Raw genomic sequence first — 20,258 nt, 5'->3', positions numbered from 1 at the left:
CATTTATTAACTTTTAAGAATAATCTTTAATGTATGCAGTGTTTTATTTTTACATTTATTACTTCATGAAATGTCTGTAGCAGGCTATTTCTGTAATAGCCTTTAGATGGGCTGAAAAACTAAAAAAAAAAAATAAATAAATAAAAATTATATATTTTAAAAATGATTCTATTTTTATAAATATTTCACATTTGTATTTTTGATTAATATGTTTATCTATCCTTTTGCTTGTAAGTGATACTTGGAGTGTTTACTTGCCCTCAGTAACCAAATGTTTTACTTATATTAGTTTATTAGTTTTTGCTGTATTGAAATTATTATTATTTTTTAAACATGGTGGCAGTTTCTGGCTTCAAAGAAAAATAATTTTTCTAACATTTTTGAAGCAATAGTTTTTATGGGTCCAAAACCACCTTGGGTGTACATGATTTTCTCATAATTCAATGGCCTGTCATCAATTAATCCTTACATAATGTAATTTATTATAATTAATGTAACTATAAATGCATTCAAAATAAAACGGGTGTGAGTTGGCTGTGACTTATGGAAAGTATATGTAGTATATGTAGCCTTTACAGCTTACACAGTGTGTGCTGCTGTAAAGGCTAGGTTTATTTTTCACAACCTCACTTTCATCCAAGGCAAAAATTAAAAATGCCCTCTCTCAGGTCTAACCATTTGTTATATACAATCCAAAACACACAGCCACATTCAGAGATAAGAGGTGCATTTTCTGCTCTTTAGGTCCCATTTACCAAGATACCTACTCCTTTACCCCCACCCTTGAATTTATACATTTACTATAACAATGAATAAAGTCAAGTCCCGCCCCCTAATTTTTCACATTCTAAAACCTGTTTCACTCTGAAATATGTCACAATACATAAGTCAGCCATAACTTAAGTTACATGACTTTAAGTTTGCTAAACAGAGCAGGACACTAATTATGAGATGGTGTGATAACAAAAATCAAAATGGCAAGATCCACTAGAGGTTTGCTTTTTTAAAAAAATTCAAATGACATTGCGTTTTTCCAGTTGTAAAGGTTAAAAACATGGGTGCCCAAACTCGGTCCTTGGTTTAGCTCCAACTTGCCTCAACACACCTGCCAGGGGTTCCAGGTGTGTCTAATCAGCCCTCCAGGATCGAGTCTGGGCACCCCTGGGTTAAAACAATGTTAAGATACTGAAAAACAGTAGTGTTTCCTTGGACTCGGACTCGGCCCTTTGGGACTCGGACTTGAGTCCGACTCGACCCATTTTGGACTCGGACTCGTCTCAGACTCGATTGGTTAAAGACTCTGACTCGACTCTGACTCAACTTAGGTGGACTCGAACCCAACACTAGCAATCAGCACGTGATACAGTGTTTTCCACACCTCAGAGTGGCTTGGTTCACAGTGAACTCGTTTTTTGCTTGTGCTGTGAGTTTAACACAGGGTTTGGGAATGCAACCGCCACTTGTTACGCCTGTTTCACACATACTCTGTTTGCAGTGTGTCTGCAGTCCATGTGCATTATGTATGTGGTGCAGAAGCAGAACAGACACGTTTGCAGTCTGCTACTTATCCACTGCTAATTACTACATTTCCGTGTCATTCCATGTTCATTTTTACTGCAAACAATGCGCTGTCACTTTAATTCAATATGTGCAGCACAGTAAAAATAGACTTGTAAAAATTAGACTTTGTTGCAATGCTGCAGATGCACCACTCAGATTTTTTTTGTTGGTGAAAATACTAGTGGCCTAAAACTTTTCCACAGTACTATATATACAGTTTTTCCCTTATTCTTTTTCTCTTTTATTACGTGTTTTGAACTGTGGTGGAGAGAGTGTGATGGGTCTCCTGCTATCGTGCGACGGCTGGCCAGTGGGTTAGAAGGCCCATCAGCCAGAACTCATGACACCTGTTCCCTATAAAACTTTGTGTTACCTTCGATGCTGTGCTCTCTGGTTCTCTCTGTTGTTTTTGTTCGATTTTAATTTTGTTTGAGTTTAGTTTGTTTCACTTGATTTAAATTAATTATGTGATCTTTAATTAAGAAATTGCATCTTAAACCACACTTTGCTAAGTCCACCTTTCATTTGTCACAGCTTTGAGCTGGTCGTGACAGAGTGCAACAAACAAAACCACTGCAAACCTTATAATTACTGAGAGGTGATGAGACTCACTGTAGTTTCTCCAGTTTACATTGTGGATCCTCCAGTAGAGCAGAGAGTAGTTTCACTCCTGAGTCTCCTACTTTATTGTCACTCAGATTGAGTTCTCTCAGGTGTGAGGGGTTTGATCTCAGAGCTAAAATCAGAGCAGCACAGCCTTCCTCTCCTATACTGCAATAGCACAGCCTGCAGAGAGTGAAGAACAAAAATGATCTCTGAGATTGTGTTTAAGCTTTAGGGTGGGAGTATGTTTGTTTGTGTTTGTATGAGCTCTAATTTATATGGACTTGAATTAACACCCCTTTTTTTGGTTATTTTTTATTATACCTCTATTTTGTGTGAGTTGATTGGTAGGAGTGGGGGTGGGGTGGGGTACTGTCGAGAAAGTAACCCCTATCATGAAAATAACTGTATAAGAAGGATATAAGAATTGTATGTGATGCCTCTGGTGACCTGTCTGTTCCGTTTTTTTTCTTCTTCTCTTTTTTGTATTTCAGAGTTATGTTAAAAGAAATAAACACAAGCATCCAACACAAGCTGAATTCATTTGTGTCATTTTACGTTTTACTCAAAGCTTATAGTTGCTGAGATGTGATGAGACTCACTCTAGTTTCTCCAGTTTACAGTGTGGATCCTCCAGTAGAGTAGAGAGCAGCTTTGCTTCTGAGTCTCCCACTTTATTATAGTTCAGATTCAGTTCTCTCAGATGTGAGGGGTTTGATCTCAGAGCTGAAAACAGAGCATCACAACCTTCCTCTCCAATACCGCAACGGTAGAGCCTGTAGAGAGTGAAGAATATGAATGATCTTCGAGTTTAAAGGAGAAGTCCACTTCCTGAACAACAATTTACAAATAATTTACTCACCCACTTGTCATCCAAGATGTTCATGTCTTTCTGTCTTCAGTTGTAAAGAAATTATGGTTTTCGAGGAAAACATTTCAGGATTTTTCTTCATATAATGGACTTCAATTGTGCCCCCGAACTTCCAAAATGTAGTTTAAATGCAGCTTCAAAAGGCTCTAAACGATCCCAGCCAAGAAAGAAGGGTCTTATCTAGTGAAATGATCAATCATTTTTTTTGAAAAATAAAAATTTGTATACTTTTTAAGCACAAAAGCTTGTGTAGCACAGGCTCTGAGAAGTGCGTTCATGACACTACATACATTGAATCACGTCAAAAGGTCACACAGAACTATAGAACACGTTTACAAAGTGAACGCGCAAAGACTAACAAACTGCAGGTAAGTCAAACGCTGTTTACAAGCAAAAAGCTACAATGCTGTCAGACGATTCTAAAGTTATAGGAGAAAATAAGATGGAGTTTTTCACCATCCTCTACCTTTTTGAGGCGGAGTACACAGACGATAAACTTAGATGTGATTCGTAGTAGTGATGGGAAGTTTGGATCATTTTACAGACTCAGACCTTTGAGTCTCGTTCAGAAAAATGAACAAATCTTTTTTCCGAGTCATTTCGTTCATTTTAGCAAAATATAATTAAAATGTTACGTGTTACTTCCCTAACACATCTACTGCTTACACAAACATTGATCACACTACAAACAAGACAAAACTATAACGCTATAAGAAACAGAAAAGGGTAATTCATTGTTTACCTGGGTCTTTAGTTTATGATTAGCTCACCTCACCTCTTATCTGACAAGTTTTCGGGTTCGAGTCGTTCGTTCATGATGTGACAGCCCCATAAGACTCGAAGAACCCAAAGACTCGAAACAGGTGAACTAATTCCAGTACAGAACCTAATAGGATGTTGTGCATGCGCGACTGAACGAATCACTTCCCGAGACGACTCGAGTCACATTAAAGATCCATTCAAAATAAATGAATCATTTAAGAATGTGCATTCCAGAGCTTGTGCTACATGAGCTTTTATGCTTAAAAAGTATACAAATTTTTATCTTTAAAAATAAAATGACCAATCGCTTCGCTACATAAGACCCTTCTACCTTGGCTGGGATCATTTAAAGCCTTTTGAAGCTGCATTTAAACTACATTTTGGAAGTTCGAATTAGGGGGCTCAGTTGAATTCCATTATAAGAAGAAAAATCCTGAAATGTTTTCCTCAAAAACCATAATTAAAGAAATTATGTTTTTTGAGGAAAACATTTCAGGATTGTACGACTGAAGACAGAACGACATGAACATCTTGGATGACAAGGGGGCAAGTAAATTGTTTGTAAATTGATGTTCTGGAAATTCTCCTTTAAGCTTTATGGTTAGAGTATGTTTGTATGAGCATTACTTTTTCTACACTCTTAAAACAGATGTGGTAAAAACAACACAACCTGTGTTATATCTTAACACATCTGTGTGTCTAGTTATGGACATCACATTTTATGTGAACTTTAACTCAACCAGTTTGTTATTCTTCTTAACACAGGTTGATATTCTTAAAATATTTAACACACTAATGTGCGTCATAAATCAAACAATTTGTGTTATATAACATTAACCTGTTAAAATGAATGCAATACAAAAAAAGCTATTTAAAAAAACAAACAAACAAACAAACAAAAAAACAATCCGAGATGGTCATGATGTGGAGTTCTTTAAAGAGTTGGAGGAAGTTATTTGAAGAATCTTCAGGGATTAACACTGCTCAGAGTTTATTTGGTCCCACAAGTAATGGGAGTAACACTGACGCAGAGTTGAACTTAATGAGAATGTTAACAAGCAGAATTACTGAGTAAAAGAGAAACAGAAAAAAAGAGAAGAGACAAACAGACACACAACTACAACTAAATTACAGTCACAGCCTTAGATGAAATCAACTGAAATAAAACACATTCGATCTCTCAAGATCTCAGCAGAGGACAACTCCAATTAAAGAACTCCACAAACAGCTTTACTTATTACTAACCAGTTTTTCTAAAGTTATTATTTAGAACAGAGGTTTAGATATTGAATTTGAACTTACCATTAAGGCGATCAATGTTTGCTTTAGTTAGGCTCTTGACCCTTCACTTTCTATCATTATTTTTATTTTTCTTTCCTTTTTTGTGCTGTCTATGTTTGCAGGAAATGTTTTTGTGTAATATCCTGATCAAAAGCTAGAATTTGTGGTTGCATTTGATGTATTATATCAAGCGTTTTAGGCAAAGGGTTTTTTTTTATTCAATATTGCAAAGTAGTGATGGGAGAAACAGACATTTTTGAAGCTTTGAATCAATTGAGCTGCACAAAATGATTCAAAATGTTTTGAAGTGTTTTTAAACGCTTGGGCTAAAACATGCATAAAAACATTTCAGTTGATTTCATCTAAGACTTTGACTGTAAGTCAGTTGTAGTTGTGTTTCTCTTTGTCTCTTTTTTTTCTGTTTCTCTTTCTGCTTGTTAACATTTTTATTAAGTTCATCTCTGCACCATATACCTGACATGAGTGCATTCGCGTCATCCACCGATAAAAAAAGAGGCAAATTTGATTACCAGCTTGCGGAGTGATGTAGGCAGCAATGTGATTGGATGATAGTTAACACATATTGTGTTGGACACACTGTGTTGTTTCTCTCTCTCTTTATTTGTACACATGATCACCTTAAAATTACACAAAATGTGTTAAAATGGCCATTACACAAAAAATGTGTTAATAATTAACACATCCTTTTCGAGAGTGTACATCACTCTATTTTTTCTTTTCACACAGAATTAGGGGAAGTAGCATTTATAGTATCCCTCTGATATAAATAATTTTCATACAGATTAAAATGCAGCGGTGGGACCAAGTCATTCCTGTCAAGTCACAAGCAGGTCCTAAGTCAAATCACAAGTCCTCAAAGAGTTAAAGTTGATGGAATAATTAGGTGACTTTAAATGATGATTGCACATTAGTGATGAACACCTGCTGTTAACAGTGTTATAATGCTACTCTCTGAAATTGTCACCTCTCTAATAAAACGCATAACATAATAAACTGTCTTTAGGATTTCCATGTTTTCTACAAAATAAAACTGGAAAATCAAGGGTGTATGACATTGGCAGGTGACACAATGACACGGTCCATTACACTAGTTAAAACTGCTTATTTCTCTGGATTTAAACATTGTTCAAAACATTTGGGATAATGTAAGTACAATATCAGCAAACTATATTATGCCTTTAAACTCTAACAGATCTTTTTCTCGTATATTATAATCTAGTCTGATATTATTTCTTTCATACTAAAGTTCCTACTGAGAATTAACTGAAGTTTAGATGCTGATGTTTTATTGTAATTAAAGTTTGAAGTCACCGTTGTGGAGATTAGCATTTGCTTTAATTGGGCTCTTGACCCTTGACTTTTTATCTTCCAGCATCTGAGAAAGATATCTTTTAGTCTTGCATTATTTGGAGCATTATTTGCACTTTGATTTTTTTTTTTCATAACATAAAAAGAGTTATGGATTATGACTCACAAAAACATCAAGAATCAGCGCATGAAGCTCAAGAATGGTGACAATAAAAAAACGCTTTTTGTGACAATAGAGGCTTGTTTTATGATGTTCAGAGTTGATCGGTTTATCTGAATATTTTGTTGACTATCAGTGCTGGACTAGTAATCTGGGATACCGGGGATTTTCCCAGTGGGCTGACGTGCTTTTGGGCCGGTACATTTTTTCCCTCTGCCAAGGACCGGCCCATCACAAAGCACTATATAGATGGAGTGATAAGGGATCTTGTTTTGCCTATTTACAGTGCCCTCCACTAATATTGGCACCCTTGGTAAATATGAGCAAAGGTGGCTGTAAGAATAAATCTGCACTGTTTATCCTTTTAATCTTTCATTCAAAAAATTCACAATATTCTAACCTATCATTTAAGTAAAACCATGGAAAGCAGGGGGAAAATCTCTTTATGAAATAAATGTTTTTCTGTAGTTCATGTTGACCACAATTATTGGCACCCAATTATTGCAATGTCCTTTATTCAAGATAACAGCTCTGTGTTTTCTTCTTTAATGCCTGAAGAGTTTGGAGAACACCTGACAAGAAATCAGAGACCATACCTTCATACAGAAACTCTTCAGATCCTTTAGTTTCCCAGCTCCATGCCGGTGCTTCTTCTCTTCAGTTCACCTCACGCATTTTCTATAGGGTTCAGGTCAGGCAACTGGGATGGCCATGGCAGAAGCTTCATTTTATGCTCAGTGACACATTTTTGTGTTGATTTTGATGTTTGATTTGGATCACTGTCCTGATGGAAGATCCAACCACAGCTCATTATAGAACTTCTAACAGATGCAGTCAGGTTTACATTTTTTATCTGCTGGTATTTGCTAGAATCCATGATGCCAAGTATCTAAACAAGATGTCCAGGACCTCTGGCAGAAAAATAAGCCCACACCATTAAAGATCCAGCAGTATATTTGACCGTGGGCATGGGGTACTTTTTGTACCAAACCTATCTTGAGTGTTTGCTGCCAGAAAGCTCTTTTTTTAGTTTGATCTGACCACAGAAGCCATTCCCGTTTGAAATTCAAGTTGTGTCTGACAACTGAATATGCTGGAGTTTGTTTTTGGACGAGCAAGGAGGATTTTTCTTAAAACCCTCTTGAACAACATGTGGTGACGTAGGGGCTGTTTGAATTTTTTTTTTAGTCTTTTGACCCCAAGACTCAACTTATCTCTGCAATTCTCCTACTGTGATCCTTGGAGAGTCTTTGGACACTTAAACTCTCCTCCTCACCATACATTAGGACAATATAGACACACGTCCTTTTCCAGGCAGATTTGTAACATCTTTAGTTGATTGGAATTCTTAATTATTGTCCTAATGATGATCCCTTAGCTCTTTTCTTACAGCCACTTTCTATTTTGTGAAGCTCAACAATCTTGTTCTGCACATCAGAACTATATTATTTGGTTTTATTCCTTGTGATGGATGATTATGGAAATTTGGCCTTTGTGCTCCTCATATTTATAATCCTGTGAAACAGGATGTTATTGCTGGACAATATCATACTCCTAGTCATTCTAGTGTTCTAAATAAATGTGAATATGAATGGGAATATACTTCAGAGATATTTTACTCATTATAATTTCTAAGGGTGCCAATAATTGTGCCCAACATGCATATGACAAAAACGTTTATTTAATAATGTAAGTTTCCCCCCACTTTTAATTGTTTTACTTCAATGAAAGGTTAGCATTTTGTGAATTTTTTTAAATGTAAGATCATAAAGATAAACAAAGCAGATTTATTTTCATAGTCGTCTTTGCTCATATTTACCAAGGGTGCCAATATTAGTGGAGTGCACTGTATATTATAAATATATATTATATATAAATATATTCCATCTCTTGAGAGGACTCACTCTCTCAAAATGTACAGCCTAGTGAAACGGTGGTGCTAGAAGGCTCACGGAAAGTAGCCTAAACATTTGGAGTTGGATTACGCAAAAAACTTTCAATATTAAAAAAACCTGTACTGTAATCTGTGTTTAAAATAATAATAATAATAATAATTATTATTTATTTTTATTTATTTTTTACTTGTTCTTTGCCTTCCTCTCTTATTCTTATAAAGGTTGCATTCTATGAAGAGGTCTTTGCTGTCCCTTAGTGTGAAGATTACTGACAACATTTTCAATTGTAGTAGCATATATGTTGTACACAGTTGCATACTTATTAATTTGAAATTATACTTTGACCTTTTAGCTTCTTTGGGATATATATATATATATATATATATATATATATGTATACAGGGTAGGCTATACCTATGTAATAGTGGGCCGCCTGGACCAAAAAATGCCAGGGCAGATTTTTTGTCCCGATCCAACCCTACTGACTATTTCCATTGTTGAGGTTCATATGCAGATTCATATGCATAACTTGGCTTCAATAACCATTAATAAGCAACTTCAACAAAAGTGCTTTAGAAACACACAGTTCCAGCAATGAGAGAAAAGACAGCTTTAAATAGTCAAGAATCAAGAACCCAACTAAAGCAAACAGTTGTCTCCACAGTGGTGACTTTAAACTTTATTACTGTCAAAACATCAACATCTAAACCTCTGTTAATTCTTAATGAGAAGTTGTGTGAGAAGTTTCTGTTGTTGCCATGCATTTTGCATGCATTTTTTTTTGCACTGGAGAAATCAGGTTACATTTCCCGATAGTTATGCTTCAGTAAAACTTGTCTTTTCAGGTTGGTTGAATTCAGTTATAATCAGTAATCTTAAATCATTTATTTCATTTCAGCAAAACCAGTTATTGTAGAAGTTGAACTGACCAAAACAGTTATTTCAGTTTTTTTTTGTACCATTTTTTTTTTCAGTGTTCTAGATTCTAGCAGTCACTTTAGCTTAAGACAGTGACATTATATATATATATATATATATATATATATATATATATACACACATAAAGGTGCAGGAGAGTTTTGTGGTTTTGTGTAAACCTTATAATTACTGATATATGATGGTACTCACTCTAGCCTCTCCAGTTTACAGTGTGGATCCTCCAGTAGAGTAGAGAGCAGCTTCACTCCTGAGTCTCCTGGTTTATTATCGTTCAGATTCAGCTCTCTCAGGTGTGAGGGGTTTGATCTCAGAGCTGAAATCAGAGCAGCACAGCCTTTCTGTGTAATATCACATCTGGAAAGACTGCAGAGAATATATAAAATAATAAATACATAAATAAATAAAGATCAGTCATTAGTGCTTGACTCATGTTTCTAAAGTCTTCTTATATACGGTTTTAGCTAAAAAAACACAGATGTAACGAATATCATACATATCAATTATCAAACCAGGCAGTTAAGTTAGTGACTCAAACTGTAATTACTTCAGATTTGACTCAACAAATAGGTCTCATGAATATTCCCAAAACTGAGTCTTAACCTTACCCATTGAAAATTGTTTTTGCGTTTTAATTTGTATTCAGCATGCTAATGGAACAGTGCAGACCATGTACATTGCAATCATTTGTTTTCCTGATTTAATATTGGAAGCAGAAAAATGTGAAAACAGCACCTTAATAACACTTTGATAACTTTTAGAACACTTTGTTACAAATACATGAAATAAGACACATTACTGTACATATTAATGATAAGTACATGGTAAATGTGTAGCACCTATGGGAAAATGTGGTATTATGTGGTAACAAACAAGACACATACCGTACTTGGTATATACATGGTAAATATGTAGTACTTACTAACTTACTTAAGTGTGTGGATAATAACAGTCACTTACATGTAGTTTCATATAGTACCTAATAAGACATTACCATACTTACTAATGGTATATACTGTGCAAAAGTCTTAGGCCACTAGTATTTTCACCAGCTAAAAAATAGTTTAAAGTAAGTTATTTCTATCTTTTGCTGTAGTGTGTCAGTAAAAAATATTGGTTTACATTTCCAAACATTCTGTTTGCCATTAATTGTAATAATCTAGTGAGATTTTTGTTTGCACAAGGAGTCTGACAACAGCCTGTGCTCCACACAAAAATCTCACTGGATTATTACAATTAATGGCAAAATGAATGTTTAGAAATGTAAACTGATATTTCCTACTGACACACTACAGCAACAGACTGACTTTAACTGACTTTAAACCATGTTTTAGCTGATGAAAATACTAGTGGCCTAAGACTTTTGCACAGTACTGCACATGGTAAATGTGTAGTACTTAAGTGTGGTTAATAACAAGCACAAACATACAGTTCAAGTACTCCTGTGGAAGTTGGTTGGGAACATGGCAGTAACTGTGCAGCACTGCATAGTGTTAATACTTAGCAGGCTCAGTCCTTTTAAAAAGGGATATTGACACATGACAATCAGGGAGTTACAAATGGAAATATGAGTCTGGTAGCTACTGTATAATTCCAAAATAAAATCTGTCTACACACATAATTATTAGGAATGTACATAATCAAAAATCCCTATTGGACCAATTAGTTAAGAGAATCAGTGCTGTTAAAGATAAGGCAAGTTAACTGCAATAGCACTTACTATCAATTACTCAATAAGTACCTTGGTCCAAGTTTATACCCCCAACTTGAGTACCGCTTAACTTATACTGTACATTAACTAATAGGTACATACACCAGTATGTACATAAGTATATGGAAGTAGGACTGTAAAATAAAGTGCACCATTTTTCATAAACATTATACAGGAATTACCAGTTCTTCAAACTCTGTAAAATTTAAATATAATCCAGCATTGGGTTAAAAAATGACAAATCCAGCTATTGGGTTGTTTTGACCCAACGGTTGGCAGATATGTAAAGTCCAGGGGTCAGAAAGGAAAACTCCTGCCATATGTTTATTCCACCCATGAACTGATTTCACCAGAGGTGGAACCAAGTCATTCCTTTCAAGTCACAAGCAAGTCCAAGTCAAATCCCAAGGGTAACACTTTATAATAACGTTCAGTTGTAAGTCATTTATAAGTTATTATTTAATGATGAAATAATCATTTACAAAACATTGACAAATGATTAATAAGTGATATGCTAACAATTTGTGTATGTTTTGTTAATTCATTTACACGTCATTTACAAGTTAATTTACAAGTAATTAGTTAATGATGAACTACAAAACATGACTGTTTATAAATGATTAATAAGTGATATGTTGAAAAGCACAAAAATGCAACTATTCTAAAACTATTTTCTTTTTTAAATAATAATAATTATATAATATTATATTAATTAAATATAATTACTTGTGTTCTGTGTGGAGTGTGTGGGATCTAGTAATAACGTGAACCAGTTTTACCCTCCACTGAAGATCAAATCAGGTCCACAGCGCTAAAATACTCCATGTGTTTACCATATTTACCCTCACCAGTCAGCCCTTACATTGCAGTACACATAACAAATATTCAAAACCTGTTGTTTAAACACATGAATAAATAATTCAGTTGTAAATGTTTTACGAACTTACAAACTTTACAAAAGTTACAGGTTGTGTGGGTATACACACTGGTGGGGAAAGATCTACGAATGATGAGTAAAACATTTACAACTGATGAATTGTTTGCACTTTAGATTAGGGGATGCAGAAAGATTTATAAATGATTTATTCATGATGTGATCTTCAATGGAGGGTAAACATTTTAATGATTGACATTTCAATAATTTATAATTGATTAATAATATATTAACTAGTAACTTATTAACCATAAGCATCTGTTTGATTATTTCATGATATGCTATTTTTTTAAAGATAACTTATGACAGATTTGTAAATTGTTAGCATATTACTTAATCATTGTTGTTTTGTAAATTATTAGTTCATCATTATCTAATCACTTGTAAATGATTTATAACTTAATGCTACAAAGCATAGATAAAAATAGTAACATATCACTTATTAATCATTTATGAATGCATAGTTATGTTTTGTAAATGATTAGTTAATTATTAACTAATTACTTGTAAATTACTTGTAAATGAATTAACAAAACATACACAAATTGTTAGCATATTACTTAGTAATCTTTTATAAATGTTCCGTAAATTATTATTTCATAATTAACTAATTGCTTATAAATGACTTACAACTGAACGTTATTATAAAGTGTTACCATCCCAAGTCCTCAAAGAGATTTTAATTTAATTTAATTATTTAATTTAATGATATTCTATTTGACCGCGTTGTGACATCATTGTATGCAGAAAAAAAGGCTGTAGTCCAAAGGAGCCGTTCGTTGTAGTTCTTGGAAAGAGATTTTTTAAAAATGAAATATTTTCTTTTGCACAGTCTGGATGAAACTCTCCTATCAAAAACACTTGATTTAACACATCTGTTCCTTGACAGAGCACTCTAAGATGTTATCTGAGTGTGTCAAATAAGAAAGAACTCAAAATATATAGAAACAGTGAAGAGAAACACAGGCTTACTGTATAAAATTAAGTAAATAAAACAATGACACTGTAAAATACTCACTCAGCCTTTATAGATGCTTTGATCACTGGCAGCAGCCCCAGGAGACATTCCTCTGATGAATCATATTTACTCAGTGTAAACTCATCCAGTTCTTCTTCTGAGTTCAACAGCACAAACGCCAGAGCTGACCACTGAGCAGGAGACAGTTTGACCCCAGAGAGACGACTGACACCTGGTTTGCTCAGGTATGTTTGGACTTCCTGCTCCAGTGAACGATCATTCAGTTCATTCAGACAGTGGAACAGGTTGATGGATTTCTCTGGAGAGGAATTCTCCCTGATCTTCTCTTTAATGTATTCAGCTATTTCCTGATTGATCTGAGAGCTGCTTACTGTCTTTCTCAGGAGGCCTTGTAAGAGAGTCTGATTAGACTCTAGTGAGAGACCAAGAAGGAATCTGAGGAAAAGATCCCAGTGTCCATTCTCACTCTGTAAGGCCTTGTCCACTTCTCTCTTCAGCAAACTGGTCAGTGTTGACCTGAACATTTCTTTAGTCCTGTGTTTTGTTCAGAAAAGGACAGCAGTTTGAATAAAGCAGCAAGAAACTCCTGAACACTCAGATGAACAAAGCTGTACACCTTCCCCAGCTGCAGTCCAAACTCCTCTCTGAAGATCTGGGTACAAACTCCTGAGTACACTGACACTTCTCTGACATCAATGCCGCTCTCTTTCAGGTCCTCCTCATAGAAGATCAGGTTCCCTTTTTCCAGCTGTTCAAAAGCCAGCTTTCCTAGAGACAGAATAGTCTTTCTAGCCTGATGAGGATCTATCATTTATTATTTACCATCATACTTTTGTGTCTTCAGTTTGGTCTGAAAGATCAAGAAGTGTGGGAACATTTGTGTGAGAGTCTTGGGAATTTCTGGTCTCTCTGCTTTACCCATCATCCTCTCTAGAACAGTGGCTGAAATCCAGCAGAAGACTGGTATGTGACACATGATGTACAGACTTCTTGATGATCGGATGTGTGTGACGATTCTCTCAGCCAGTCTCTGATCATTTATTCTCTTCCTGAAATATTCATCCTTCTGAGGGTCGCTAAATCCTCGTACTTCTGTGACCTGGTCAACACAGTCAGGAGGGATCTGATTGGCTGCTGCTGGTCGAGAGGTGATCCAGAGGAGAGCAGAAGGAAGTAGATTCCCCCTGATGAGGTTGGTCAACAGCACATCTACTGAGGCTGATTCTGTTACATCAGACAAGCTTGGGTTGTTTTGGAAATCCAGAGAAAGTCGACACTCGTCCAGACCATCAAATATGAACATGACATTGTAATCATCATAATCTGCTGAGTTAAATTCTTTGGTTTCTGTGTGAAAGTGGTTTAGAAGATCCACAAGACTGAGATGTTTCTGTATCAAATTCAGCTCCCTGAAAGGAAGTGGAAATATGAAATGAACATCCCGATTTGCTTTTCCTTCAGCCCAGTCCAGGATGAACTTCTGCACAGAGACTGTTTTTCCAATTCCAGCGACTCCTTTAGTCAGCACAGTTCTGATGGTTTTGTCTTGTCCAGCTGAGGGTTTAAATATGTCATTGCAGTTGATTGGTGTTTCCTGTGTCTCTGATCTCCTGGACACTGTCTCAATCTGTCTCACCTCATGTTCATTATTAACCTCTCCACTCCCTCCCTCCGTGATGTAGAGCTCTGTGTAGATCTCATTCAAATGTGCAGAGTCTCCATGATTTGAGATCCCTTCATTGATTCTCTGATATTTATCCTGTAGTCTGGATTTCAGTTTTTGTTGATACACAGGCATCAGTTCTGAGCAAAGCAAACAACTATTATTGATTAATGACAAATTAATTGATAAAAAATGGAATAAATAGAACAATACAACAACACTTGGTAACAAAATTTAGTTTAGATTGTGTCATAACATTCAGGAACATTACTGACTGAAGACAGAAGGTTCATAATAAAAATACAGGCTATAATCTGATGATCCAGAGCTCTTACTGTTCTGTAGTGTGTTAGCGAGGTCTGTCTGGTTCATCTTCCTCAGGATGTGCAGTGTGATCTTCAGAAGCCCCTCTTTTACTCTGCTATGACCTTCATCATCATAATGGTCTCTTTCAGAGCATTCAGGGTAATCTGGACTCAAAAGTCTCTTAAAACTTTTCAACTCACTCTTCATCACAGAGATGATTTTCTGCTCAAGCTCCTAAAATAGTGAATATTTAAATAATGAATCTGCATTCAGTCATTGAGAAAGTGAACCAAAGGATCAATACACAAGAGTCTAAAGTAAATGTATTTGTAATTTAGGACACTGAATTCACACCTGCTAATATCTTCCACTAAATAATCAGACATCAGCATTTAAAGAGACACCAAACTTAAAAGTGGGAGTTTGACTGGATTGACTGTTTGATGTTTATCTTTTTGCAGCAGTCAGGTTACATATGGATTCAGCTTCTCTACTTCATTGCTCACTAATCAGTTTTTTTGTGGCCTATATGTGATATTTTACATATATTAGATATATTAGGTGAGTGGGAATGTAATTGTGACTATTGTAGAGAGGATTACTTTTACCCAGAGATGAAAACTGAAACACACACACAAAACAAACCTTGAAAATTGAGTCCAAGTTCTTCTTTACTTTATATGATTCTGATCCTTTATGTGTTTGACTGTAGTTGAAAAAATATTGCATATGTTTGTAAACATGCATTAATGTAATATGTAATAATGTATTGAATACACAACAGTACATTAATGAATATATATATATATATATATATATATATATATATATATATATATATATATATATATATATAATGTAAAGTAAACAACACCTCAAATCAGCAGATGATTCTCCCAAACTGAATTTAGTTGGAGGATCCATTGACTGGTCACTTTTCATGGACACACAGCTGGGTTCCGGAGATTCATTCTGCCACAGACTAAAATGAACCAGCAACAAAAACTGTGGTCACACTTTATTTTAAGATCCAATTCTTTCTATTCACAAACCATTAACTATGACTTTTGTCTCAATAAACTCTAAATTTGCTGCTTATTAATAGCTATTAAAGCAGTTGTTTAGTTATTGGGTAGGATTAGGGATGTAGAATATGGTCATGCAGAATATGTCCTTTATATTTGTCGGAAAAAAATCTCACTGGATTATTACGATTAATGGCAAAATGAATTTTTGGAAATGTAGTCTGATATTTCCTACTGACAAACTACAGCAAAAGACCGACTGTAACTGACTTTAAACCATTTTTTAGCTGATGAAAATACTAGTGTCCTAAGACTTTTGCACAGTACTGTATTCAAAAGAAAAAACTGAAATATCACATTTACGTGAGTATTCAGACCCTTTACTCAGACCCTTTATTTGAAGCATCTTTGGCAGCAGTTACAACCTTGAGTCCTTTGAGGTATGACACAACAAGCTTTGCATGCTTGGATTGGATTTTTTTTCTGCCATTCTTCTTATCAAATCCTCTCAAGCTCAGTCAGGCTGGATGGAGGCGTTGATTGACAGCTATTTTCAGTTCTTTCCAGAGACGTTCAATAGGGTTCAAGTCAGGGCTCTGGCTGGGCCACTCTAAGTCCCATTAAGTCCCTAAGCCTCTGCTGTGTTGCCTGGGCTGTGTGCTTAGGGTAATTGTCCTGGTCAAAGGTGAGCCTTCTGACCAGTCTGAGGTTCTGAATGCTCTTTAAGGCTATGATTTTGGTGCATTGAGTTTTCCTTCTACTCTGACAATTCCCTCAGTCCCTGCCACTGAAAAACAGCCACACAGCATGTGGCTGCTGCCAGCACACTTTACTTTTAGGATGCTACTGTGTACGTGATGAGCAGTGCTTGGTTTTCTTTAAACATGATGCTTGGAATTGAGGTTCATTATACCAGAAAATCTTGTTTCTGAGAGTCTGAGGGTTCTTTAGGTGGTGCTTTGCAAATTCCAAGTGAGTTTTCATGTGTCTTCACTGAAGAGAGGATTGAGTTTGGCACACCTGGCATAAAACCCAGATCGGTGGAGTGTTGGAGTGATGTTTGTCCTTCTGTAGGTTTTCCCATCTGCATATGATCATGGAGGTCAACTAGAGTGACCATCAGATTCTTGGTCACCAGTCTAGACATGGCCCTTCTCCATTAGTTGCTCAGGGGTGCGTTTCCCATACAGCGACGTAACTCGCTGATTAACAGTGTAGGGCCGTTGTTAATGATGTCACATGCTGTGGTGGAGTAATAACTTATGCTACTTATGTCATTTCACTTTATTTTTTGTTTGATTCATCGCAGGCTCCCTCTTACGTAATACTCTGCAATTCCAACTAGATTGTACTGCATGTTAGCTTTGTTTACTGTGCCCAAGAGCAGAATTTATTTAAAGGGGTCATCTTCCACAAGTTGATATAATTCTTTAGGGTCTTAATGAAAAGTCTATAACATGCTTTGGTTATAATGTCTCAATAGTGCTGTAAAAAACTGCCAAAATCAGCTCTGCAAAATTCATCCTGTTCTGGTCGATGTTGCTTTAAATGTTAATGAGCTCTGCTCACCCCGCCCCTCTCTTCCCTCTGTGGAGTGACGAGCCTATTTACTTGAGCTGTATTTTGCCTCATTGATGTTTGTTTAGCCACAAAACTTGCTAACTAGCACGTTATTAGGAAAGGTGATTTCAAAGATTCATTAAAAAACCTTTATACTCACTTCTGCTGTAAGTGAAGCTGGATCATGAATGATTCACGCAAACATAGACGCATTTTTTTAGATCGGGAGGCGCATTCCCTTCACAAACAAAAGTATTCCACTGCATCTTCAGTGGCTCAGATGTCAGGAGTAAATGATGACTGCTATGTTCATTATTACATCCAACAACACAACACCTCAATCACTTAGAAGCCATTCTTGTCTATGTCCCTGTTCCAGTATCGAAACAGTGGTGATCGGACTGTTACTGCTCATTCAAGGTGGGTCTAAGGTAAGACGGTCGTGTCAATCAACTATCGTGGGAGCAGCCTCTGACGGTGCATCGTCGGCTTGATTTAAAAAAGGTGAAATTATTTTTACGGAATAAATATAAACCACTGGGTGGATTTTTATCATTATAGGGTACATGTGTACATACACTACCAACACACATTTGTGTTTAAACAACATGTAAAAGTGAACTTTGCATCCGATGCCCCCTTTAAGCCCATATGTCTTACTAACAAGAGACTATGCTTCTAACCACAGGTCGAAAGCTGTAGTTCTAACCATGTAAGTTTGCATGGCTGTTTGTGAATGTTCATTTGAACTATGGCTTCGGGAAGCACAGAATCATTGAACTTTTTTGGTAACAACGGAACTTGCGACCATAGTTGGCTAATGATGCTTTTGGGAAACGCACCTCAATTTGGCTAAGCGACCAGCTCTTGGAAGAGTCCTGGAGGTGCCAAACTTTCTCCAAAATTATGGAGGCCACTGTACTCTCATTCAGTGCAGCAGAATTTTTTTGTAGCCTTCCCCAGATTTGTGCCTCGACACAATCTGAGCTGAGCTCTGCAGGCAGTTCCTTTGACCTCTTGGTTTGCTTTTTGCTCTGATATGCATTGTCAGCTGTGAGGCCTTTTATAGAGAGGTGTCTGCCTTTCCAAATCATACCCATTCAAATGAATTTATCAAAGGTGGACTCCAATCAAGGTGTAGAATCATTTCAGCGATGATCAATAGAAATAGGAGGCCACTGAGCTAAATCTCAAATGTTGTTGCAAAAGGTCTGAATACTTACGTAAATATGATATTTCAGTTTTTTTCTTTTTACTAAATTCATAGAAATTTCTAAAATTCTGTTTTGTCATTATGAGTTACGGAGTGTAGATTAATGAGGAAAAAAATAATTTAAACAATTGTAGTATCGGGCTGCAACATAAAATTGAAAAGAGTGAAGGGGGTTTGAATACTTTCTGAATGCACTGTATATCAAAACAGACAAAAAAAAAAAAAAAGAATAGTTTTTAATCAAGTAAAAGTACAAGTACTCAGTTTAAATTGTAAAAAAAAAAAAAACTTAAGTACAGTATTAAGTAAAATTACTCAATTATTTTACACCCCTGCATCCAGCAGAAACAGTCCATACAATGCTATAATGCAACACACCCATATATATATATATATATATATATATATATATATATATATATATATATATATATATATATTTTATAATGTAAACTAAACAACACCTCAAATCAGCAGATGATTCTTCCAAACTGAATTTAGTTGGAGGATCCATTGACTGGTCACTTTTCATAGACACACAGCTGGGTTCCGGAGATTCATTCTGCCACAGACTAAAACATAACAGCAATAAAAACTGTTTCACCTTTACTGTTTCAACCTCCCTTTAATGTTTATTTCTTTTGCTTGAGTAGTCAGGGTTTTCTTTTGGTCAATCCTCTCCTCCATTTGTGTTGTATAAAATAATAATTCATATTTTTATTATGTATTTGGTGAATTTACGGAGTTTTTTTTTTTTTTTTTAATATTGCTATTGAATTATTTGCAACCAATTAATAAGCAAATCATGTAATAATATAGATTTACAAAATAATAATAATAATAAGACCTCACTGGGCTATGGGGCTATGAATTTCTGCAGTGCCAGTGTTCTGCAGTGTTCTTTCGATTAGGCTGCTTCAGAGGAACAGTTCACCCAAAAATTACAATTCTTTTATTTTTCTAAACATGAGTTTCCTTCTGCTGTTGAATGCAACAGTATATATTTGGAAAAACTGTGGAAACCAAACAGTTGCTGGGCCCCATGACTTCCATAGTATGAAAAAAAAAAAAAGTCAATGGGGACCAGAAACTTTCTGGTTACAAACCAGAATATCATCAGAATATCATCTTTTATGTTGAGGTGAACAAAGAAATTCATACAGGTTCAGAACCACTTAAGGGTAAGTAAATGATGACAGTATTTTAATTTTTGGGTGAACTATCCCTTTAAAATCTCATCATATAATGTCAGGATCACATATAGCCTACTACTACACATGCTTTATCTTTAACTATTAACGTTCATTTAAGACACAAATGACTGTGTAGATGAGTAGACACATTTTTTTGAACATCTTGCGGGACGGATGCTGATAAAACATTTGTTTCTGTTAAATAAGAAACAAATAAGAAACATAAATAAGAAACATTCTGGCACTGGAATTTGTTTCTGAAATCATGCTGAACGTT

At 35.6% G+C, this 20,258-nt stretch overlaps 1 pseudogene; it reads right to left on the bottom strand.

The window, feature by feature from the left end:
• Positions 1-20,258, bottom strand: part of LOC127153543 (NACHT, LRR and PYD domains-containing protein 12-like) — a 30,080-nt pseudogene that overhangs the window by 8,009 nt on the left and 1,813 nt on the right.

The sequence above is a fragment of the Labeo rohita genome, chromosome 22 (genome assembly GCF_022985175.1).
Source record: "Labeo rohita strain BAU-BD-2019 chromosome 22, IGBB_LRoh.1.0, whole genome shotgun sequence".
NCBI classification, from domain to species: domain Eukaryota; kingdom Metazoa; phylum Chordata; class Actinopteri; order Cypriniformes; family Cyprinidae; genus Labeo; species Labeo rohita.
This window is presented reverse-complemented; position numbering and strand designations above follow the sequence as displayed.